Raw genomic sequence first — 24,825 nt, forward strand, 5'->3', positions numbered from 1 at the left:
ATTGGTTTTCTTCCTGCTTTTCTGCATTTTCTCGTCTCATTCCTCAAACCTTAAGTCTTATCCTAACCAGAGTTTCATTTTATTCTTATTCTCTAAATATACATTCTTATCTTGTGTGATTGCATCAACTGTCAAAGTTTAAATTATCATTTACATTCTAATAGTTTCCAAGTTTATATCTATAGCTCTAAATCCTCTGAACTATAGATTCATACAGCCAATGCTGTTAGGCATAAATGTTCAAAGCTATATTAACATCTTCCTCCCAAACCTGATTTACCTCTTTCCCATATTTCCTATCTTTTTCTATGTTCCTGTATTTATTATGTCAGGCAATGGCACCAACACCACAAATTTGCAACTCAGTAACCATCAACTTCTTTCTCTCCTTCATCTTCTTCTCTGTATCAAATTCATCACCAAGTAGTTATATGACTTGGGGAAAATGCTCTAGTTTAGTTTTCTCATAACTTCAACAGGTGTTAATAATACTTGTCGAGAAGATTAAATGAGACAATTCACATAAAGCACTTTGAACAGTGGCACCTGTCATATCTTAAATAAATTTAGCTTTTGTGTCATTTATCTGTGGAGGTTATAAGCTATTATTGAGGCCATGCCATAACGTCATGGCTTAAAGCAAAAGTGATTTATTTTGCTCATGAATCTGTAAATCAAGCAGGGCAAAGGAGAGGACAGCTCATGTTTGTCCCATGCAACATCAGGCTGGAAAGTACATTTTCAAGATGGCTCACCCAAATGGTTGGCAAATGGGTGTTGGCTATGGCTGAGCTCAGCCTGGGTTGTGGCCCAGAGATCTACATTCTTCTCCATCTGGACTTCTCTGCCAGTTGGGTTTCCTCACAGACGGAGGAATGAGCACCCATGAGGCAGGAAGTGAATTCCAAGAACAAGCATCCCACAGGACAGGAAGTAGAAGCCATTTACTATATGGTAGGTACTGTTCTGGTCCCAGAAACTGGCACACTGTCACTTCCACTATATTCTGTTGTTCAAGCAGTCACAGAAACCAGATTCAAGGAGAGCAGACAAAACATTTCTCAATGGGAAGACTGTCAATTTCTAGCTAAGTTACAAAACCACCCCCGGCCCTTTCCCTCCATACCTCCATCCTCCTTCTCTCCATAACCACCTCCAGGACCTTCCTTTTGGCCTTTATTATATTTCCTGAACTGTTGTCATGAGCTACTAACTTATCTCCTTGCCTTTTTTTACTCTCCTCCAATAACTTCCGCATACTGATATTTCCAAGATTATGCTATGTATACTTCCTTTAAAACCTTTTAATGGCTCCCTAAAATATAAGTAATATCCAAATTCTTTAGTATAGTACTCACAATTCCCAAACTGTGCACCAAATCGAATCAAACTCACAGTTGTGTGGTAGAATATTTAAAAGTTTCCAAACACAAAGACATCTGTTAGACACTGTGAGTTCTATTACAGGCTGTCATAGCTCAGGGACATTAACGGTTTCAGTAACAGATCTAGCTACATTTCTTTTGATGACTTTATATCTCTGCAAACCTTGGTTTTGGGTGGTTCCTATGGTTTAAAAAAAAGAAAGTACTATGTGAAAATCAGTATGGAATAGGAAATGAGGGTGATAGTATCCAGTCTAAATCCAGGATTCTAGAAGTTGCTCAGTGCCCAATAGCCATGCACATTCCATTAGTAAATACGATTTAAAATGCAATAAGAATATTGCTTTTTTCAATTTACATATATTATTTTTCAAACAGCTAGTAAGTTTTTAGGACATAACTACTTTGTAAATTGTTTGGGCCTATGTACTTAATGAACAGAACTGCTGAGTAGTTTTTCTTATCCTAGGACTACCATGAAAAAATATACGGAGTCACTAAGGTAGATGAGAAAGTCTGGGAAAATTGTGCCACAATGTATGAGACAGAAATTTAAGAAAAGATATTTTAAAAACTGTTGGCCATCTTCTCTTTTTAAAAAATCTCTTCCGGCCACTAAGGTACCTAGTGAGGAGGAAAGATGTTTGCTTGAGTTAGCCAGGATTATATTACTCTATGCCTCACATAATATTTCTTTCACCTTTACTCAAAATGTCAACCCCTCTGGCCAACTTTATTCTTTTCAGTTCTCAATCTTGTAATGCTTTATGCTTTTCTCTAATCCAGATTGTCCCTCCTCATTTTTCAATGTACCCTCTGCAACTTCCTCCACCATCTAATCACCCTTCCATATCCTGAATATTTTCAAAGCACACATCCTACACTTAAACCAAAATAATTTCTCCCTAGAGCACATGGCCAGTGGAAGCTCTTGATTTTTTACTACAATGAATATTTCCTCCTATATTCTCCTAGTGACTAACTTGCTTTTCATAGACAATACCAGACCTTTACTTTCTAGTCTTTTGAAACACTTGTGTTCTGGTGAGACCTGCCATCAGGTTATATCTCCTTTGCTCACCCCAGCCCCTGTCTGTCATGAAGAGCCTTTTACTCCTCACTCCTCACAGTACCTTCCCCCATTCATCAGTGACTTTGCCCTCTGGCCCTCGGACCTCTTCTCCACCCTGTCTGGTCTCCATCCTGAGTGACCTCAGCAACCATTTGAATGAGTCACTCCACACCCAGACCTCCTTGGTCTCCTCATCTCCAATTACCGGCTCTTCCACTCCACATCAGCCAGCCCAGAGTCACAATGTAGCTCAGAGTTTTCAAAGTATGGTCCAGGGACTGGCTGTATCTGGCTTGTCTAGGGGGCGTGGAAAAATGCAGATTTCAAGGCCAATCACCCAGTGCCATTGAATCCCTTTTCTTGAAAGGTCCTGGGAATCTGAATTCTAACAACCTTCCCAGGTGATTCTTAGGTAAAGTAAAATGAGATTTACTGTGTCAAACCTAGTTATTTATCCTCAAAAATAACTCCACGGTTGAACTGAATAACTTAGAAATCACAGCCTTTAATCAGAATCTCCTATCTTTCCGGATTATTTTCTCAATTATTCCCATTACAATTGCTTTTATGTAATGCCGCCTCTCCCTTTGCATTTTTTTCTTGATGTGTTCTCTCCTGATTTCACTTCTCTCTTTGTTTAGCTTAGATCTTAAAATTAATCATCATAATAATCTTTTCCTGAACATTTACTATATGGCAGGCACTGTTCTAAGTCCTTTACTACATTAAATCATTTAATCCTCACAAGAACTCAATAAGGCAAGTACTCATTGTAATCTTTATGTTTTTCTTGCCAAAATGTTCAATTTCCTTGACCCTTTGTGCTTTCTTTGCTTCCATCTGGCAATATCCCAACCCAAGATCTACTCTCCAATGAATGCTCTCTTCCAGTCTTCAAACCTCCAACCCCAGCCTCTCCTTTCCTTTCAACAGCAAACTCTGACTTTGACTTCTTATAGAATAGAAACTCTTGGATAAAAAAATGACCTAAACTGCTCATCATCAAGTTTGCAAAAACATCTGCATTAGCAGTCAAGCTTCTTTCATTTCCTCACATATTTAACAAACAGTTATTGAGAGCTTACCACGTGTGTGCTGTGCTGTACAGATTTCAAGGAGGAGATACCTGGTCTTCCACTTGTACTTGTACTCTGAGTCTCTGGCCCTCTTGCCTTCCCGTACCCATGCCCTATTGATGGTCTGCTCTTCCACAATTTCAGCGTAATTATTTTCAGACTCCTTTCATGTCATAACAAAGCAAAAGCTGAAAACCTGACTCCCTTACTCTTACCTCTGTCTCCGGAGCCTAATATCTTGTGAAAAAAGTATCACCTAGCCTTCTTTTCTCACCTTCCACTTTCTCTTTAATTCATGCTAACTTTGTTTTTGTCTCAACAACTGCTTGGGCATGGCCTTTACTACAGTCATCAATCATATCTTATGACCAAATCTAGCCCCCATTCTATTGGATCTTCCAGCAGCATTCATACATACCTGTAAACTGGATCACTCTTACCTTGTTAATGTCTCTGTCTTCCTTGGCTTCCACCACCCTTTCCCCCACCTTTCCTGGCCCCTCCTGTTCTACCTAACTTTACATGTTGGACTGTCTCAGATCTCTGTTCTACACATTCTTTCTTCTCTTCTACATTCTGTTCCTAAGTAATGTCACCTGTTTTCCATTTCCATTTGAGTGTTGATTAAACCACATACTAGGCTAGGTGCGGTAGCTCACGCCTATAATCCCAGTATTTTGGAAGGTCGAGGTGGGTGGAACATTTGAGGTCAGGACTTCGAGACCAGCCTGGTCAATATGGTGAAACCCCACCTCTACTAAAAACACAAAAACTAGCCAGGCCAATGGTGGTGGGCACCTGTAGTCCCAGGTACTTGGGAGGCTGAGGCAGGAGAATTGCTTGAACTCAGGAGGTGGAGGTTGCAGTGAGCCGAGATCATGCCACCCCACTCCAGCATGGGTGACAGAGCAAGACTCCATCTCAAAACAAACAAACAAACAGACAAACCACATACTAGCTGACACGCTGGGCAAGTCACTAAATTCAATTAATTTTCTACGGAATATCTACTTTTTAGCAGGCACTATCCTAGGCACAATAAATACAGACTAACCAAGGGGCACTTCTTGCACTCAAGAAGATCATAGTCTCTTATTTTTTCTGAATGTTTTTCCTTACTTGGATAACACAGAAAAAATTACTATAAGGTTAGTAATAGTTCTATAAAAAATACTAACAGTATAGTAACAGTAAAAGAAATATTATCTTATTTCATGTTTTTACTCTGCTAAGTACTTGCTATGTATAATCTCATGTAATCTTACTACCATTCTATAAGGTAGATATCATTACCCTTGATTTACAGTTAAGAAAACTGAGGCTCAGAGACCTAAGAAAATTTTCTCAGGGTCACAGAGTTAGTAGGGGGCAGAAAAAAGTTTCAAACCCAGGTCTGTATGACTCCAAAACCGATACCCTTACTTCTATAATAATTGTTATTATACTTAATTTTACTATTATGCTAAACATTTTTACGTTTTATGTTTTTAATACTCATAGTTACTCAAGGAGATAGATCCTAGGCTTATTCTTATTTTACAATGTGAAAACTGGAACTTAGAGAAGGTAAGAAGCTTATCTGACTACAAATGTAGTTCATGGTGGAAGAGATAGGCTGAGTCAGAGCTCTTTGCTGGCAGAGGGTAGGAGGGTACTGCTGCCTCACAATGCCCCAAGAGCCTCGTGGGTAAGGGATGGGGAAGTTTAGCAGGTGAGATTGTCCCTAGCGCCCTAGTTCAATGAGAGCAGCACCACTTTTACCTGCTTTATATATTGATTTGTGTCACAAGATTTCATTTTAAAAATAATAACAATCAAGGAAAAACATTTCATTTCATTATCTTAACCATGTGTGATAGACCACTGTTATCTCATTTCTCAAGGTCCCTTCATAAAAAGCCACACATAACTTACTTCTCCTGAAGCTAAAACTGGAGGTTAGAAACAGCTTTGTTGATGTGGGGGAAATCTATTCACTTTCTCTTCCTGTCATTGAAAGTTTAAGGCCAAATTCCAACTCAGCAAGAATCCTGTAGCTTACTTATCTGGATTCTTTTCTTTTCGGCATTAACCACCTCATGTTTCCCCTCTGTTGGTCTAGATGCTTTAAATTTTTATATGTGTTTTCAGTTAAGTTGCTTCAGAGTTTTTTTTTTTTTTTTTTTTTTTTTTTTAAGAAGAAGACTTGGTACAATCAATGATAATGTATGTGAAACACTTGTGAACCATAACTGTAAATGTAGAAACATAGGGAAAGAAATACAAGAGTCATAGTCTTTTTAACAGCTGCCTTGTAGTCCAACTATGTGTCTCTCAGATACGGTGAAGTGAAAATTTGAAGAACTAGATAGAGTCCTGCTAGTCCTCACAACATTCTAAGGATGGGAGGACCTACAGAAACTAAGTGTTCATTATTCAGCAATTCAAGAAAAAAATGGAATTCCTCATTCATTAAGTGCTTGTTCTTTAAAAATTAATGTACTACTCTCATATAGAAAAAATTTTATTCTGAGGATTTTCCTCCAGATAACCAGGTTCATTTGATGTATATATAAGTTATTTAAAAATAATATGTGCCTCTGTACAATTGACTGCTCATAATTTTGAAATGACCAAGTGCAGAGTTATATATTTACTTATACAAATTACAGTCATACAGAAAATCTCCTCAAAGAAAACAGTATAAAATAATACTTTATTTTTAAAAAAGAAATCTAAAGTGGCATTAAATCAAATATCAACTATTTATTGAGTGCCTACACTCTACAGCAGGCACAGTTATAGGCACTGGGGACACACTGATAAAAACACAGGCAAGGTCTCGGTGACCTGTAAACTGGATCAGCATTTTTCTCAACTCCAAATATATTCCTGTTTTAGAAGGGTGTATTCTATTTGAAAATTAGCTTATGTACGTAGACTTATGTATTTAAAAAGGATTTGTCTAGTAAGTATGCCTGTGACAAGAAAATGCTATTAATATTATTAAAGAATAATTAATGCCTTTCAGTGACGTGTGAGACTCTTGCTCAGTTTTGCCATGTGGATCATCGAGAATTTCCTTGAGTTATTTTTATTTGCTTAAAGGTATACTGGATAAGTTATTGAAATAAATCTGTTTTAAAGAATAAATCAATATTTAAACAGAAAGTATATGAGGCTGTCTTTTTGAAACTGAAGTTTTCTTTTTAAATGATTTATATGAATAAAGGATTGTGTAGCCTTGGAAACACTTGGGAGTGTTGCTATCATGCATGACTATAAACGAGCTGCAAGAAGAAAAAAGGGAAGAACTATTCTAAAAAATATTTCAGATGCAAGACAAGAGAACACATTTCCTTTAAATATAGAATAAAGAAAACAAGTATGCTTCAGCCACCTTTATCTGAATCACAAGGTTTACTCCTTAGAAGTTTTGCTACTCTATCTCATTTTTCTAATTTGACTTCATAGTCTTTTTTCTTCTCAATTTTTAGAACTTATTCCCCAACAAAATAAATAATTAAACTATAGATGAACTGTCAAAAGGGAACATTATTTTAATGCAACATTAACATTTTCATAATTAACATGGAAGTTTATGCTTTTAGCAGATGTAACAACATTAGACTTGTAAATTTTAATTAAAGTTAATGGTTCATGATAGCTGTAGGGAGTAGGCATCCTCTCTAGATACTGAAAACATGTCTAATGTGATTAGAAATACTAATTTTAGAAAAAAGGATAGTGCTGGCAATGACTATTCTTTATTTCTTACAAAATCCATGACTTGAAAAACCTTTTAAAATGAGGAACCTGGCAAGCAAATAGAAGTTAACAGAAGAGGTGGTAATAATATTTAAGGGACTGAGTAAAAAATCACAAACTATTCATGTATACTTCCCTTTCTCTATGTTGTTACCTGAGATAATTCCTAGAAAAGCAATGAAGTTATTTCGTAATTTTAGACTAGGGACTAATGTTTCATCTTTAATTTTCTCTGGAAAATTTTCTCTGCAAAAATCTTTAATTTTTGGAGGATTGCCCTCCAAAACTGTATGCCTATGGCTCAGTCTAGATTTCTTAAAATAGGAGAGTGAGTTGCTTTGAGTAGCAAACAAACAAACAACTCCTACATAAAAATGTTACTAAAATGATGAAAATGATGGCTTTATAGGGAGCCATACATATTAGCCAGCAGAAAGTATATCTAGCATGTAAATTCAGTGCCAATGATAGATGCCAAATGCCTGTTTATTTACAAATGGGCATCAACATTCTTTTAATATTTTCCCAAGTATCTTCATTTTCACTAAGGCCTTATTAAGGCCATTAATTCGAAACAATTCACTTAAGTTACTGTATTTCTTCAATTCTAAAACACATCGAAGGCACATCTAAGATACATCTACTTACTAGAATGTAAGCTCCTTATCTATCTTGTTGAAACAGCACTTAAAACAGTATTTGGCAAAGTAAGGACTTAATTAATACAAGCTGAATGGATAAACGTGATGAAATTAGAATAAATGTATAATTAGTATATGCATTTAATAGTGTTTATTAATTACATATTAAATACACTATATATTTTATATATAATTAATATTGTCTTGTTTTGTCACCAAATGCTGTCTAAAAATGCCTGGTGTCTTATAATGAATGGTAGAGCAGATTCAAGAAAATGTAGAAAGGTAAATGTTTCCATCACCTAAATATCTTTTTGAGAACAAACTGAACTCTCCAAATAATAAATTATGCCCTGTATTCAAGTAGTTCTGAGTAAAAGTTTTTCGCAAATCTTCACTGAGAGTACAAAATGCAGGAGGCTCAAGCAGGATGAGCTTTAAATACCAGAGACTTTGGATGCTGGCACTCAACCAAAGAAATTACAGAGACATCAGAGCTCACTTGTCACTGTCAAATTCCTCATACTGTAAGGCATGGGGCTGGTCATTGCTTAAAAAAAAAAACGAAAACAAAACAAAAAAACAAAAAATCTTTTATCATTCTTTACTCATAACAGTAGTATGATCTGGACTAAAGAAATTATGGATTAAATAGAGGCCATTTTAACTTTTTTTAGCGCACAATTCTTGGCTGGGATTCCAACCTGGATGTAGACAAGCTAATTTGCAGGCCTAGTGAAAAGTGGTAGCCCTGAGGTTTATTGTATATTATAAACCTAATGGAATGTTGAGAATTAAAACTTGCTTCCCAATTGGTTACTCCAGTAAGCTTTCTAATTGGTTACACTTTAAACTACTTACAAAAAAAAAAAAATGATGAGAACTATAAGCAGCACAGGATCTGCTGGCAAATGACCATTCAACGTTTCACATTTCAACACATAAAACACTGATTATGTAATATTTTTGTTATGAATTTTGAGCTGCTTTCAATAATAACAGTGACCTCTAGGTCAGGCATTTTCTGGTAATTAGTAACTAGCCCAGTTAGGAGTCCAAGCCTCATAAAACATTGTTAAGACGATTTTATGTTTTATAATATAGAAAGGTCAATCGGTGAAGTTAAGTAGTTCTCTTTTTTTTTCTAGTGCTGAATATGAACTTATATCCCAATATCACTCTTGTCATTTTATAAAACATGGACTTAATGTCACTAGGGACAGAAACATAATTATAGAAATTAGAACTTTAAAACACAGAGAAGGTAAATAATAAATTTACTGGTGAGCAGTAATTTTAATTCAAAACATGATCTGTTGCCTAATCTAGTATAAACATAGTAATTTTTTCCAAACACCAGTGTTCAGGTATCTCCTAGCTCTGAAAAGAGTGATAACAATATCTCATCCCAGTGAACAGTTTTACATTCCAGTTCACAGATTTAGCAAATTAAAAAATAAATGCCCAATTAAATTTCAATTTCAGGCCAAACGTGGTAGCTCACACCTGTAATCCTAGCACTTTGGAAGGCCAAGGAGGGAGGATCATTTGAGGCAAGGAGTTCAAGACCAGCCTGGCCAACATGGTGCAACCCTGTCTCCACTAAAAATACAAAGATTAGCCAGGCATGGTGGTGCACATTTGTAATCCCAGCTACTTGGGAGACTGAGGCATGAGAATTGCTTGAACCCAGGAGGCAGAGATTGCAGTGAGCCAAGATCACACACTGTTCAGCCTGGATGACAGAGCGAGACTCTGTCTCAAAAAAAAAAATAAAATAAAATTGAATTTCAAATAAACAACAAAAAATATTTTAATATGTCTTATACAATACTCATATTTTAAAAATTGCTCTTTAACTAAAATTCATATTTAACTAGTCATCCTGTATTTTACATGACAACCCTACCCTTTTCCCCGATGCTAGGCTTCTTTCTCCACTGATCTTCTCTTCACTTTCTAGTTCCCCAAGTGTTGGAGTTGGGGTAGGGTGGCTTGTAGCAGGTGTGGGAAGCATGGCAGTCTCAACACCTTCTCTCCTCCCAGGCCTGCCATATTGCTGTTCACACTTTACTGCTCTGTCTCATGCTAGCACAAAACACTTTGAGGTCCTCTTCCCAGGGCTCCAGACAGGAGGTAAGAACAAGCCCCTGTGCTCTAAGACACAAAATCTATCCAGTGGTCTCTAATAGTACCCCCTCTTAGCATTTTCAACAGTGAGGCAGAAGGCAGTTCAGAATCCCTGATCCTCATGAACACTCTACCTGCCATCCTCTTCCCTCTAGCTCCCTTTTTCCCCCTCTAATTCCACTTTATCTTCAGGCTACCATTTCCAACCCAGGAAGGACGTTTCTCTCTTCTTGTGGGGCAGTGTGCAACTCCCCCGTCAAGATTTGATTCACTCTGTGGCCTAAATTACCTTGCTCTTGAATTGAAAAACCTGGACTTTCCATTTATTGTTTCTGAAAAAGACTTCAGAGACATATTTTTAATGGAAAGATTGAAAATTGAGGTTTATTTATTTTCACCTTTAATCTACCCTGAGGCAAAGACAGTGTGTGGTTAAATGGGGGAGAAAATTACCATACAAAAAAGGACAAAAAAAGAAAAAAAAATACATTATTGTGCTATTTCACAGTATTGTGTAACTACTCTTGGAAGGTCACTGTGGCTGAATGTTTTCCTCAAAACGACTCCCATATTTTCAGATTGAACTAGCGGTCATATTTATGACTTACAAGTCCTTCAGTTATCTGAATGATCTTGTAAAAGTAGTTTACTTTTCTAGTTCTGTTTTTTTTCCTTATTCAAAAAATAAATTATGTTGGGGGAGAGTTTATTTAATATTTAATTAGGTGACCATTATTTGTTAGGCAATATGAAGTATTTCATTATACACAATACCAAATACAATTATTCCTGATCTACAAAAAACTAAACACTGCAAGATATGTATTTGAAATATAATGAATGGATACAGTATCTTCAAGGTCATTTCTTATTATAAGTATATGATTCTATGGGGTGATGTGATCACATTATGTTGTGAATGGATCACAAGATTTCAGAGTTACAAGCATTCTTAGATTGCTTATTTAGTCAAATTTCCTCATTTCACAAAAGTACAGCTGCCTTTTTCCATTAATAGACATGATCAGGAAGTTTTAGAAATAGTTTCACTGTCCTTTGGAAATGTGTAATTTTACATTTCACATTCATTATACTTACTTGTCTCATCAGTAGAATGTGTTACCTTTTAGATTGGTAACTGTAAATGAAAACATTATTTATCTGAGGTTGAATTTATCTTTATCGGGGTACTTATGCATATTTTCCTCTTAGCTCATAAAAATCTTATAGAACAATTTAAAAAACAGGACTGGAACAGATGATTTTATGGTGAAAATGTGTATTAATTATTGATAAACAAGCATACAATTTTACAAGCAATCAAGGACCTATGAATGAAAACAATCATGATCTTTTCTTTCCCTTTTAAACTAGCAAAGATTATAACAATTAAGATATTCTGTATACATGGAAAAATATTAAAGTGAATCAGAAAAATAAACCTTGCTCTAAAGTGTTGGCATTCTTCAATGGCATTGTCCTATTCCTGCTTCTCTCTTTCCCTTAGCAATGTTATCCACTCTCCTGGCTTTATTTACCATCTTTACACCTATGTTTTAAAATCAGTATCACCTCTATGTTGTTAAATGAAATTTATAGGAGGTCGTTGGTTGGGACTGAGCTTCTGCACTAGGCCCAACTGGTCAAACCAAAATGGCAAAATGGAGTCACTAATTCTGAAATTCCAGGTCCCAAGGTGAAACTAAGTTATCTGACCTCCTAAGAAATCAGGAGAGAGATAATGGCCAAGTCTCCTAACAGATCAGTTTCAGCTGGCATGATAAGGAAGTCCCCTCTGCTTTAACCTTTAAAAGGAAAGTAACTTTGAACCGGCCAGTATGCGTTTTGTTCCATTTCTGCTTTTTCAGCTCTTTTCTGCCTGTAAAGTGAAGGTGGCCAGCCCCTCCACACCTGTGGGTATTTCTCGTCAGGCGGGATGAGAGACTGAGAAAAGAAATAAGACACAGAGATAAAGTAAAGAGAAAGAAAAGTGGGCCCAGGGGACCGGCGCTCAGCATATGGAGGACCTGCACCGGCACTGGTCTCCGAGTTCCCTCAGTATTTATTAATTACTATTTTAACTAGCTCAGCAAGAGGAATGCAGCAAGAGAGTAGGGTGATAGTGGGGAGAAGGTCAGCAAGAAAACATGTGAGCAAAGGAATCTGTGTCACAAATAAGTTCAAGGGAAGGTACTATGCCTGGATGTGCATGCAGGCCAGATTTATGCTTTTCTCCACCCAAACATCTCAGTGGAGTAAGGAGTAACAGAGTGGCATTGCTGCCAACATGTCTCGCTTCCCGCCACAGGGTGGCTTTTCTCCTATCTCAGAATTGAACAAATGTACAACTGGGTTTTATACCAAGACATTCAGTTCCCAGGGGCAGGCAGGAGACAGTGGCCTTCCTCTATCTCAACTGCAAGAGGCCTTCCTCTTTTACTAATCCTCCTCAGCAGAGACCCTTCACAGGTGTCTAGGGGACACAGGTGTCTAGGGGACGGTCAGGTCTTTCCCATCCCACGAGGCCATATTTCAGACTATCACATGGGGAGAAATCTTAGACAATACCCGGCTTTCCAGGGCAGAGGTCCCTGTGGCTTTCCGCAGTGCATTGTGCCCCTGGCTTATTGAGACTGGAGAATGGTGATGACTTTTACCAAGCATACTGCCTGTAAACATTTTGTTAACAAGGCACATCTTGCACAGCCCTAGATCCCTTAAACCTTGATTCCATACAACACATGTTTCTGTGAGCTCAAGGTTGGAGCAAAGTTACAGATTAATAGCATCTCAGGGCAAAGCAGTTGTTCAGGGTACAGGTCAAAATGGAGTTTCTTATGTCTTCCTTTTCTACATAGACACAGTAACAGTCTGATCTCTCTTTTCCCTACAGTAAAGCCCAATCGCCTCTGCTCAGCTCATCAGAAGAATCACAAATAAAAGTCAATTAGATCTTTAAGCTAAATTTGTTGTAATTTTGTCTTTTGACAATATTCAGACTGTATATTAAACTGGTTACTTGATAGCAACTTGGAGAGCTCACAGGTACCTCAAACTCAAAACAACAATGTGTCAGGTCACTGTTCTACAATTTTCTTTAATCTTTTATTGTGTTTTTTTCAGGATGTTACATTTATATCATTAAAAACTATACCTCAATCTGTCCATTTCTTCTCTCCATTCTCACTGTTAATGCTCTAAAGGCTCTAGTTCAGGCCATCATCACATGTAGCCTGGATTGTTGCTAAGTCTTCCTTATTGGTCTCCTTGTATCCACTCTTGGCTACTTTCAATCTATTTTTTTTCTAATTAGCCAAAGTCAGCTTTCTAAAACATGAAATTTAGCTCTTTTAAGTATTAGCTGTATGACCTGAAAGACCTAGTGGTCCCTGGAAAGGAGTTTAAATTTTATTCCAAATGAAAAGGAAAGCCATTAAACAGTTTGAGGGGTAAGGAAGTCACATACAAAGACTCGCTTTTCAAGTTTTCCCTGACTGTTGTGTGGAAAATGGATTGTAGGGGAGAACAAGTGGAATCAGAGAGACTAATGAGGAGGCTTTAGCGGTGGTGCCAAGGAGAAGTGATGGAGGCTAGGGCTGAGGTAATAGCAGTGATGAGAGCTGGATGAATTCTATAAATATCTTGTAGGTTTAATTGTCAAGACTTGCTGATGGATTAGATGTAGGAAGTGAAGAAAAGAGAATAATAGAGAATTATGGACGGTGGGAAAAGAAATCAGTTTAACAAAGCAATCAGAAATTTCATTTTGGGTATGTTAATTTTGAGATGCCTCCAACACATTAAAGTAGAAATTTGCAAGTAGGCACTTGTATAAATAAATCTGGAGCTTAGCGAAGGAGTTTAGGATAATGAAATAAATGAGATTCAGCAGGATGATATTTCTAGCATAAAAGTGGAAAAAGGAGATAATATAGGTAGAGAAATGGACACAGAAATGAGTCTAAGGAACGGCTACATTTAGAGACTGAGTAATGGAGGAGGAGCCAGTAAAGTAAACTAAGCAGGAATTATCAGGAAAGCAGGAGAAAAACCAGGAGAATGAGGTATTGTAGAAGCCAAGAAATGAAAGCGTTTTAAGAAAGAGGAAGTGCTGCTAATAGGTTGAGTAAACAGGACAGAAAAGTATCTGCTAGACCTGGCAACCCAGAGGTCAAGGATAATTATGATATGAGGTATTATTATTATTATTTACCAATCATACCACATTAAGTCTCCTGCTTAAAACCATTCAGTGGCTTCCCTTTGGCCTTATGATGCTGTTCAAAATACATCCTATGCTTTTTAAACCACTCCATCCTGTGCCCAATGTCTTGTCTCCTGACATCTGTCTCTGCAGAAATACTGGAATTCTTCCCATTGCAGTTCTGGAAACATGCTTTGCTCTCTCTCCTCTCAATGTTCTCATGCAGGTTTGAACTAACAGTAACTTCCAGACTGTATGATATATGAAAAGCAGCACACTGTGATGGTTAGGAGTGAAGTCTCTGGAGCCAGCCTGCCTGGGTTTGAATTCTTGCTTTTGCTTTTCTGTTTGTACAATCTTAGGCAAGTTCCTTTTCCTGCTTTTACTTTTCTCATTTATAAAATAGGGATATAAGAATACCTATTTTGGGTCCAGCACGGTGGCTCACGCCTGTAATCCCAGCAGTGTGGTAGGCTGAGGCAGGCGGATCACGAGGTCAGGAGATCCAGACCATCCTGGCTAACACCGTGAAACCCCGTCTCTACTAAAAATACAAAAAATTAGCCGGGAGTGGTGGCGGGAGCCTGTAGTCCCAGCTACTCGGGAGGCAGGAAAATGGCGTGAATCCGGGAGGAGGAGCTTGCAGTGAGCCGAGATCGCGCCACTGCACTCCAGCCTGGGCGACAAAGCGACACTCAGTCTCAAACAAACAAACAAACAAAAAACCACAAAGACAAAAAACAAAAAAAAAAGAATACCTATTTCGGCTGGATGCGGTGGCTCACGCCTGTAATCTCAGCACTTTCCGAGGCCAAGGCAGGCGGATCACGAGATCAGGAAATAGAGACCATCCTGGCTAACACGTTGAAACCCCGTCTCTATGAAAAATACAAAAACAAAAAATTAGCCAGCGGGGGACACCAGTAGTCCCGGCTACGCCAGAGGCTGAGGCGGAAGAATGACGTGAACCAGGGAGGCAGAGCTTGCAGTGAGCCGAGATCACCCTACTGCACTCCAGCCTGGGTGACTGTCTCAAAACAAACAAACAAACAACAACAACAAAAAAACTTTTTCACATAATTATTATAGGAAAAAAAGTTACATTCAAGAGAATGAAAATTACCAGGTGTGAGACAATAGATGCTAAAAAATAATTGAATAATGCCTTCACAATTATGAAGGAAAATTACCATCTTCGTTTCTATATCCAGAAAAAAATCAATTCTAAGGGCAAAATAAAAACATCTTTTCAGACATGTAAACATTTAGAAATATGTCGCATGTTACCTTTCTTAGGAAATTATTTGTGTATGTACTCTTAAAAATAAAGGAATTAAACAAAAAAGGTGGAGCCAAGGAATACAAGAATTAGTGATTATAACAATGAAAAGTGATATAGGAAAATCTGAAAAACAGCTGTATCTTACATGACAATTAGTCCTAATTGGAACCAGAGGACAGAAAACGTTGAAAAATTCCTAAGAAAAAATATGGAATCCAGAGATTTGATCATATTCCTAGACTTAAGGTGTTGGCTAATCATAACCTGAAATAAATGCTGGTAGTGAAAAAAGTAAACAAAGGTAATAAGACACTCTAGGATAAACATAAAAGGTATATAATACAGTTATGCTACAGTAGTTGAATTTGAAATAAATGGGATTTACATGGTTAAATCACAGTTTAAATTTAAGTGACTATTTTTACTTCTAGAATTAATTTATAGACAAAGCAGAGATGGTTTGGTTATGATTATAGGATTAAATATAAGTGTTATTGTTATAGGCTGAATGTTTGGGTCATGTGTTGAAATCATAACCCCTATTTTGAAGGTATTAGGAGTTGGGGGCCTTTGGGAGGTGATTAGGTCAAGAGGGGGTGGAGCTTTCATGAATGGGATTAGTGCCCTTATAAAGGAGAACCCAGAGACCTCTCTGATATGGTTCGGCTGTGTCTCCACCCAAATCTCATCTTGAATTGTAGCTCTCATTAATTCTTACATGTTGTGGGAAGGACTCAGTGGGAAATAATTGAATTCTGGGGGTGGTTTCCTTCATACTATTCTTGTGGTAGTGAATACATCTCACAAGAGCTGACGGTTTTCTAAGGGGAAACCCTTTTTGTTTGACTCTCATTTTCTCTTGCCTGCCACCATATAAGACATGGCTTTTGCCTTCCACCATGATTGTGAGGCCTCTCCAGCCACATGGAACTGTGAGTCCATTAAATGTCTTTTTCTTTACAAATTACCAAGTCTCAGGTGTAGTGTGAAATGGACTCATACACTATCTTTGCTTTCTGCCATTTGAGGGCACAGGAAAATCTGCAATCTACAAGCTGGAAAAAGGTTTTCACCAGACCCAACCAAGCAGGCACTTGGATCTCAGACTTCCAGACTCCAGAACTATGAGAATAAATTCCTGTTTTTTAAAAGCCACCCAGCTCATGGTATTTTGTTGTAGTGGCCTTAGCTAAGACAGAATCAACCATTTATTCTCTAAAATTTCAATTTTAGACTGCTGATGTTGGAAGGGAATAAAACTGATGGGAAAGACAGGGACACCAGCATCATCTGACAAAATGAAGAATGAAGAGATACTGCTATGACTTGAATGTGTCCTCCAAAATTCATGTGTTGGAAAGTTAATCTCCAGTCCAACTGTGTTGGGAGGTAGAGTTTTCTGAAGGGTTTAGATTATGAGGGTGAAGTCCTTATGAATTGATTAATGCCACCATTAAAAGGGCTTTCAGGAATAGGTTGGCTCCTTCTGCTTTCCTGCCATGTGAGAACTCAACACTCCTCCTCTCCAGAGTTGTGGTAACAAGGTGCCTGCCATCTTTGAACCAGGGTCCAAACCTGCTAGTGTCTTGATCTTGAACTTCCCAGCCTCCAGAACCATGAGAAATAAATTTCTCTTCCTTATACATTACCCAGTCTGTGGTATTTTGTTACAGTAGCACTAAATGTACTAAGATGGAGACTGTCTCTAGTTGCTGGCATTCATCAAAGGTGTTAGTTGCAAACAATGGACGGTGACTTCGACTTTATTAAGTAGAAAGAAGACTTCCAGAATTAGATTGGAAAGTTAACAATGAGAGTTTAGCTCTAGAAGAGCTATGAAAAAACAAGTTCAAGGCTAATTCTAAGAATAATACCCATAAGCATGTTGCAGAACAGGTCTGATGATAAAAACCCTTGGTGCTTTCCACTGACCACTAGAAGAAATGTGCTCTGCTGCCCAAGCAGTTACACTTTTGTGCCAAGAACTTGATCCTACCACACTGGGAAACCACTGCTACTATTGTTGCTACCACCAAAGTCTCACACCCACCCACTACCATCCATACACCTGTACAAATGGAATTTCCAGAGGAGCCTGTTTCTTTTCCCTCATGTTCATATATGAATGAAACTTTGCATAGATTGCCAGAAACTAGGTCACATGCTTCTGTTATAGATGAAAGGGAAATGGGACTTGGAGTTTGACTCAAATTGGAGAGGAAGGAGTCACATGAGTTTTTCCCCAAATAAGATACTCAATAAGTTACTTGGAGGCAATGACAGATGTCTCCTACATTGCAACAATTCATAGAAGTACATTATTTAAAGTTACAAGAATAATTTAAACAGAGCCTAAAATGATTGCAATATCATTTGCTCCTTCCTCTTTCTGACAAATTGAATCCAATTTATCAGGAAATTCTGTTGGCTTTATTTTCAAAATACACTCAGCAAATGACTCCTCAATGCTTCTACTGTTTTCACCTTCATCCAGCTACTGTAGTCTCTGCCCTAAATTATTGCAATAGCTTCCCAGCTGGTCTCTCTACTTCATGCTTTGTCCACTTACAGAATATTCAAACTCAGCAGCCAGAGAGATCCTTTCAAGATGTAAGAAAGATCCTGTCATGACTACCCTCAAAACCATGCAAAGATTTCACAGGCAACTCAGAGTAGAAGCCTAAAGCTTTCCAAGAGCTTGCCATGACTTCATGGTCTGCTGCTGTCCCCTTCTCATCTCACCACTGTAACCTCATCTGCTCCTTCACTGGCTGTTCTCACCACTGTGGCCTCTTATTGGTCATCAAACATGAGTGGCAAACTGTCCTTTATATTGGTTGGTTCCTCTGGAGAAGAGCACTCTTCTCCCAGATAGTTGCATGGCTACTTGCTCATACCTTCAATACCTCTCAATTTAACGCCATTCACCTCACCTTTAGTATTCCCAGTCTCACATGCAGTGCTTTATCTTTTCTCTATAGCACATATCACCCCCTAACATACTGTAATATAATTTACTTAATTATCATGTTTATTTGTCTCAATAATGGGAATGATTTTGTCTTTTTTATTAGTTGGTATATTCAGGCACCTAGCAAATCTCCCTGGAATAGGAAAATAATAATTGTTAAATGAATGAGTGGATAGATGAGTGGATAACTGATATAAACATTTTTAGAGAAGAGTGGAGAAAGTTAGTTTACTTAAATCCTTGTTTATTGAAGCAGAAAGCTAATAGGTGGCATCTAAAATTGATCAATAAATATCAACTTATTTAGAATTATAGTAATAACTGCCAGAAGAGCTAAAAACAGAAATATTTTAAGATGATTACATCTGTTTTTAACAGGACTGTGAAGGAAGAAGTGGGGCAGAGGACTGAGGATTTTTATTGTAAACCTTTCTGAACTCTAATTTATAAAACCATGTGTATGAAACACTTTGATGAAAACTTACTGTGTGTTTAATATAATCAATTAGCAAGGAAAATATAAGTGGATTATGTAAACAATTAAAAATACATAGTAAAAATTTTATTATATTTGTCCTTATTAGTAGGAGACAGAATTAACAATGAGAAATGGAAATTATGAAAAATAACAATAAAATGACTTCAATATTCTTTTTAAAAATTTCCTAAATTTGATTTTTTTGTAATGAAAAATTTCAAGCAGAGAATGCACATACATAGGCATACCTCTTAGCTTTGTCAAATCTTAACATTAAACTTATTCTTGGGTTCCTATTCTTTGGTTTGCCCTTTGGGTGATGTGACTCCCAAGCATGATAACGTTGATTCATGAGCTGAGAGGTTTGCTTCTGAAATATTGACAGATGACTCTACACATTCTTAAAATATATATATATAATTTATATTTATATATATTTATATATTATATATATATAGAGAGAGTGTATGTGAATTGCTGAAATCTCATAGTACTGGTTTTCACTTTTTAAAAATTATTTTTAAATTTTTATTTTTTATTTTCATAGATTTTTGGAGAACAGGTGGTGTTTGGTTACATGAATAAGTTATTTAGTGGTGATTTCTGAGATTTTGGTGCACTCATAACCCAAACAGTATACACTTTACCCAATGTGCAGTATTTTATGCCTCACCACCCTCCAACCCTTTCCTCAGAGTCCATTGTATCACTTACGCCTTCACATCCTTATAGCTTAGCTCACACTTACTATATATACACACACACACACACATATATATCACTGTTTGTAAGCTTATAGCTTAGCTCCCCCATATATATATGACCCATATATGTATATTAGATATATATATATATATACACACACCACAATTTCCTCATCCACTTGTTGATTGATGGGCATTTGGGCTGGTTCCATATTTTTGCAATTGCAAATTGTGCTGCTATAAACATGTGTGTGCAAGTATCTGTTTTGTATAATGACTCCTTTTCCTCTGGGTAGGTACATAGTAGTGGGATTGCCGGATCAAATGGTAGTTCTACTTTAGTTCTTTAAGGAATCTCCACACTGTTTTCCATGGTGGTTGTACTAGTTTACATTCCCACTAGCCATGTAAAAGTGCTCTCTTTTCACTACAGCCCTACCAACATCTATTAGTTTCTGATTTTTGGATTATAGCTATTCTTGCAGGAGTAAGGTGGTATTGCATTGTGCTTTTTATTTGCAATTTCCCTGATCATTAGTGATGTTGAACATTTTTTCATATGTTTGTTGGCCATTTGTATATCTTCTTTTGAGAACTGTCTTTTCATGTCCTTAGCCCACTTTTTGATGGGATTGGTTTCTTCTTGCTAATTTGTTTGATTTCTTTGTAGATTCTGAATATTAGTCATTTGTGGGATGTACAGATGGCGAAGATTTTCTCCCACTCTGTGGGTTTACTCTGTTTACTCTGCTGGTTGTTTCTTTTGCTGTGCAGATGTTTTTCAGTTTAATTAAATCCCATCTATTTATCTTTGTTTTTGTTGCACTTGCTTTTGGGTTCTTGGTCATAGAGCCGTTGCCTAAGCCAATGTCTAGGGGTTTTTCCGAAGTTATCTTCTAGAATTTTTATGGTTTCAGGCCTTAGATTTAAGTCCTTGATCCATCTTGAGTTGGTTTTTGTATAAGGTGAGAAATGAGGATCCAGTTTCATTCTCTACATGTGGCTTGCCAATTATCCCAGCACTATTTGTTGAATAGGGTGTCCTTTCCTCACTTTATGTTTTTGTTTGCTTCACTGAAGATAAGTAGGCTGTAAGTATTTGGCTTTATTTATGGGTTCCCTATTCTGTCCAGTTGGTCTATGCATCTATTTTTTTTATACCAGTACCATGGTGTTTGGTGACTATGGCTTTATAGTATAGTTTGAAGTCAGGTAATGTGATGCCTCCAGATTTGTTCTTTTTGCTTAGTTTTGCTTTGGCTGTGCGGGCTGTTTTTTGGTTCTATATGAATTTTAGGATTTTTTTGTCTAGTTGTGTGAAGAATGATGGTACTATTTTGATGGGAATTGTATTGAATTTGTAGATTGCTTTTGGCAGTATGATCATTTTCACAATATTGATTCCACCCATTCATGAGCATGGGATGTGTTTCAATTTGTTTCTGTCATCTATAATTTTTTTCAGCAGTGTTTTGTAGTTTTCCTTGTAGAAGTCTTTCACTTCCTTGGTTAGGTGTATTCCTAATTATTTTATTTTATTTTTTGGCAGCTATTGTAAAAGCGGTTGAGCTCTTGATTTGATTCTTTGGTTGCTGTTGGTGTATAGCAGAGCTACTGATTTGTGTACATTAATTTTGTATTCTGAAACTTTGCTGAATTCATTTATCAGTCCTGGGAGCTTTTTTGGAGGAATCTTTTTAGTGTTTTCTAGGTATACAATCATATTATAAGCAAACAGCGACAGTTTGACTTCCCCTTTACCAATTCGGATGCCCTTTATTTCTTTCTGTTATCTGACTGCTCTGGCTAGGAATTCCAGTACTATGCTGAATAGAAGTGGTGAGTGGGCATCTTTGTCTTATTCCAGTTCTCAGGGGGAATGCTTTCAACTTTTCCACATTCAGTATTATGATGGCTGTGGGTTTGTCATAGACGGCTTTTATTACATTAATGCATATCCCTTCTATGCTGATTTTGCTGAAGGCTTTAATTATAAAGAGATTCTGGATTTTGTGAAATGCTTTTTCTGTGTCTATTGAGATGATCATGTGATTTTTGTTTTTAATTCTGTTTATGTGCTTTATCACATTTATTGACTTGCATATGCTAAACCATCCATTCCTGCATCCCTGGTATGAAACTCATTGATTCAGTGGATTATCTTTTTGATATGCTGCTGGATTTTGTTAGCTATTATTTTGTTGAGGATTTTTCCATCTATGTTCATCAGAGATATTGACCTATAGTTTTCTTTTTTTTGTCGTGTCGTTTCCTGGTTTTGGTATTAGGGTGATACTGGCTTCATAGGACGATTTAGGGAGGATTCCCTCTTTATCTTTGTGGAATAGTGTCAATAGGATTCATACCAATTCTTCTTTGAATGTCTGATATAATCCAGCTGTGGATCCATCTGGTCCTTTTTTGTTTTTTGTGGTTGGCAAGTTTTCAATCTCGTTGCTTGTTATTGGTCTGTTCAGAGTTTCTATTTCTTCCTGGTTTAATCTAGGTGGGTTGTATACTTCCAGGGTTTTATCCATCTCCTCCAGGTTTTCCAGTTTATGCATGTAAAGGCATTCATAGTAGCCTAGTATGATCTTTTGTATTTCTGTGGTATTGGTTGTAATATCTCTTATTTTGTTTCCAGTTGAGGTTGTTTAGATCTTCTCTCTTGTTTTCTTGGTTTATCTCACTAATAGTCTATCAATTTTATTTATCTCTTCAAGGAACCAGCTTTTTGTTTCATTTATCTTTTGTATTTTTTTTTGTTTCAATTTCATTTAGTTCTGCTCTGATCTTTGTTATTTCTCTTCTTCTGCTGCGTTTGGGCTTGGCTTGTTCTTGTTTATTTAATTCTTTGAGGTGTGACCTTAGATTGTCTATTTGTGCTCTTTCAGACTTTTTGATGTATGCATTTAAGGCTATGAACTTTCCTCTTAGCACTGCCTTTGCTGTATCCCAGAGGGTTTGATAGGTTCCATCACTATTATCATTAAGTTCAAAGAAATTTAAATTCCCATCTTGATTTCATTGTTTACCCAGTGATCATTCAGGAGCAGGTTATTTAATTTCCATGTGTTTGCATAGGTTCTGTGGGTTCCTTTTGGAGTTGATTTCCAATTTTATTCCACCATGGTCTGAGAGAGTATTTGATATAATTTCAATTTTCTTAAATTTATTGAGACCTGTTTTGTGACCTTCTATGTTCTACCTTGGAGAACATTCTATGTGCTGATGAATAAAATGTATATTCTGCAGTTGTTGGGTAGAATGTTCTGTAAGTATCTGTTAAGTCCATTTGTTCTAGGGTATAGTTTAAATCCATTGGTTTTTTGTTGACTTTCTGTCTTGATGACCTGTCTAATGTTGTCAGTGGAGTACTGAAGTCCCTACTATTATTGTGTTGCTGTCTCTCATTTCTCAGGACTAGTAGTAATTGTTTTATAAATTTAGGAGCTCCACTGTTAGGTGAATATATATTTAGGATTGTGATATTTTCCTGTTGGAAAGTCCTTTTATCATTATATAATGTCAATATATAATATCTTTTTATATACGTTTTATATATAATGTTTATTTGTCTTTTTAACTGCTGTTGCCTTAAAGTTTGTTTTGTCTGATATAAGAATACCTGTTGTGGCTCACTTTAGGTGTCCATTTGCATGGAATAGCTTTTTCCACTCCCTTAACTGAAGTTTATGTGAATCCTTATGTGTTAAATGAGTCTCTTGAAGAAAGCAGATACTTGGTTGGTGAATTCTTATCCATTCTGCCATTCTGCCATTCTGTATCTTTTAAGTGGAGAATTTAGGTCATTTACACTTAACGTTAGTATTGAGATGGTTGCTACACATTCTTGATAGTAAAGGTAACAGTATATGTGCTACTCTGGAAGGAATCTTATAAATTACAAGTAAAATAATTTTGCTGAATTTGGATAGGCAAAATAATGGTTCATATTTGTATTTCTGAATATTTTTATGTAATAATACATATCAGTCAAATCCCAAAGACAGTTTTGTTTCTGGTAACTCAAAAATATGAATAGAATATATAAGACATATATATATATTTTTATATATATGTGAAAGAATAAGATCTGAACATTCTTTTATAATGCTATGTACTCTTGTGCATAACTGAAAGTCAACTTACGACTCTGGAAATCTGTTCTTTACATGTCGAGTTCATCCTTTGAGTAATAAATCTCAGTTGTTTCCATTGAAATTTGCAACTTTATCTCTAATCTGTGATGTAGAATGCCATTTTGGTAAGAAATGTGTAATAATCCTATTCTCACTTTACTGTAAGGTTCAAATTGCTCTCTAATGACTTTTAGAAACACTCCTCTTACCTGGTTATAATCTACTACTTACTGAAGACAGTGAGTGTCACCTGACTAACTTGGGGAACAAGAAAGCCACAATACTCTTGAATCTGTCCTACTCACCAAATTAATGAGCTGTACTACCACCCGCCTCAGGGAAGAGTGTGTGATCAGCTCTCCTATTCCTGATGATGCTGTCATGGTGATGAATGGCTGAGAGACAGATTCTGGGGAAAGAAAGCTAGTTTAGTGAAAAAAAGAAGAGCATAGCCTGTTTTAATAAGAACAAAATTAGAATTAGCACCCTTAACCATTTTGACCAACTGTAATTCTCAAAAATATTAACAGGAAAATCTTAACAGGTTAACTCTTTCTACATGTTTATTGTCCTTGCTAATGACAATTAGCAAAGAGACATTAGCAGAGAGACAGCCAGGTTTTAAGCTGCCAGTCAAATATAGACTTTATATGAACAAAGAAGGTAGTTACTAAGCATACTGGTCCTGTAGACTGTTCAGTGAGCTCGCAGCAGAAAAATATTAACATAAAATTATTGGGAATTATAATATTTGACCCAAGATTTTACTATAGTTATATTAAGAACCAAAAATTTGGTTACAGAAATGAGAAAGTGTTTATTTTCTTCACGTGGAATCCTTAATGCTTAATTATCATGTTAATTCAACCATAAGATTTTTAACATTTACATTTTTTGCTAATTACAAAGTATAAACTTTCGGAATTATTTTTATTGAAATGGATGTAAGGACTCCGTAGACAAAGATCTATAAAAACGTTTTCTTTTCTAAGC

At 36.6% G+C, this 24,825-nt stretch overlaps 1 protein-coding gene across 1 annotated transcript in view; it reads right to left on the reverse strand.

Moving 5' to 3' along the window:
* LOC116418473 (translation initiation factor IF-2-like) overlaps positions 1-24,825 on the reverse strand; it is a 122,310-nt gene that overhangs the window by 78,376 nt on the left and 19,109 nt on the right. Inside the window, exon 6 of the mRNA XM_031934275.1 lies at positions 24,138-24,241. The gene's annotated coding sequence lies outside the window, so the exon portion shown is untranslated. The remainder of the gene's footprint in view (positions 1-24,137; positions 24,242-24,825) is intronic.

The sequence above is a fragment of the Piliocolobus tephrosceles genome, chromosome 1, assembly GCF_002776525.5.
Source record: "Piliocolobus tephrosceles isolate RC106 chromosome 1, ASM277652v3, whole genome shotgun sequence".
Lineage (NCBI taxonomy): Eukaryota > Metazoa > Chordata > Mammalia > Primates > Cercopithecidae > Piliocolobus > Piliocolobus tephrosceles.